Raw genomic sequence first — 1980 nt, 5'->3', positions numbered from 1 at the left:
AAAAAAAAAAAAAAAAAAAAAATTAATTAGTCAGGTATGGTGGTGTGTGCCTATAGCCCTAGCTACTTGGTAGACTGAGGTGAGAAAATTGCCTGAGCCCAGGAGTTTGACCCCACAGTGACCTATGATCGTGTCACTTCCCTCTAGCCTGGGCAGCAAAGAAACACCTTGTCGTTAAATTTTTTTAAATTTATTAAAAACTTTAATAAATCTAATGAATTAACTTGGAAGAGGACTCTGAACTCCACTTGAGTACTCACCCAGCCAATGACTTGACTTTACTGTGGTTTTGACTTAAGCATAAAACTCAGATGAACTTGCTTGGACTTATGACCTACAGAACCATAAACTAATATATCAGTATTGTGGTGATTTGTTATGCAGCAATAGAAACTAAGACAACTTTAAAATATTCCATTGATCATAGCATTCATAATATCATTTGCATAATATTGTTTTCCCTGATTAATAATGCCACTATATGAACAATTCATACTCACCAAGTCCAAAGCCCTTAAATCTCATTTCTATGGTTTCTTTGGTTTCGTTGTAAACTGGAAAAAAACAAAACCTGATTTCTAGCCTATATTTATTTAAATGAGAATTCAAAAAAAAAATGAATCATCAGACAGAAGGAACATGAACGTTTTAGAGGCCTGGATTCATATTGTCAAGATTGCTTTCAAACATGACTATGTCTGTTCAAATTCCATCTCAAATGTTCATTTTATAACTTAGAATGAAAAAGCACTCCTACCTCACCTGAAGAGAATTTTGTTTAATCCTTGATTTAAAAAAAAAAATATATATATATATATATATATATATGTAACATATGACTGATCATAAACCTATGTTAACTTGGAGCAGCCCTCACTTTCGATGTCCCAATAACCTACAATCTGAGCTTCTGCTCTCAGGTCGACTTTTTCTCATGTGGAGGCAGCCACACAACAATCGTGTACTCTCTAGACCTAGCTGACAGCAGGCTGTAGCATTTAACGGATTTCATTTAAAAATTGGAAGAGAACATAAGGAAATTATAAAGCAAGAAAGGAAAATCTTAACATTTACTGTAGATCTGTATTGTGATTAATGCCTATTGACTACCTCTTGCCATAGAAATCCACTACTGGGGCCAGGCGGGGTGGCTCATGCCTGTAATCCCAGCACTTTGGGAGGCCGAGGTGGGTGGATCACGAGGTCAAGAGATCGAGACCATCCTGGTCAACATGGTGAGACCCCGTCTCTACTAAAAATACAAAAAATTAGCTGGACACGGTGGCACGTGCCTGTAATCCCAGCTACTCAGGAGGCTGAGGCAGGAGAATTGCCCAAACCCAGGAGGCAGAGGTTGCGGTGAGCCGAGATCGTGCCATTGCACTCCAGCCTGGGTAACAGGAGCAAAACTCCGTCTCAAAAAAACAAAACAAAACAAAAAAAAAAAAAAAGAATATGGGAACTTCAGTCCCACATCTGCATGGACTAGAATTCTGATGATAATAAGAACTGGCTGGGCATGGTGGCTCACACCAGTTATCCCAGCACTGTGGAAGGCCAAGGCTAGCGGCTCAGTCAGGAGTTTGAGACCAGTCTGGTCAACAAGATGAAACCTCGTCCCTACTAAAAATAGAAAAATTAGCCAGGCATGATGGCAGGCGACTGTGATCCCAGGTACTCGGGAGGCTGAGGCACGAGAATTGCTTGAACCCAGGAAGCAGAGGTTGCAGTGAGCCAAGATCGTACCACTGCACTCCAGCCTCAGCAATAGAGCAAGACTCCATCTCTCAGAAATAAATAAATAAATAAATCACCTGTAATCCCAACTCAGGGAGCTGAGGTCAGAGGATTGCTTGAGCTCAAGAGTTCAAAACCGCCGGGCGCAGTGGCTCAAGCCTGTAATCCCAGCACTGTGGGAGGCCGAGGCGGGTGGATCACGAGGTCAAGAGATCGAGACCATCCTGGTCAACATGGTGAAAC

The sequence above is a fragment of the Cebus imitator genome, unplaced genomic scaffold (genome assembly GCF_001604975.1).
Source record: "Cebus imitator isolate Cc_AM_T3 unplaced genomic scaffold, Cebus_imitator-1.0 Scaffold170, whole genome shotgun sequence".
NCBI classification, from domain to species: Eukaryota; Metazoa; Chordata; class Mammalia; order Primates; family Cebidae; genus Cebus; species Cebus imitator.
The sequence above is the reverse complement of the archived record's forward strand: the minus strand, read 5'-3'. Positions refer to the sequence as shown.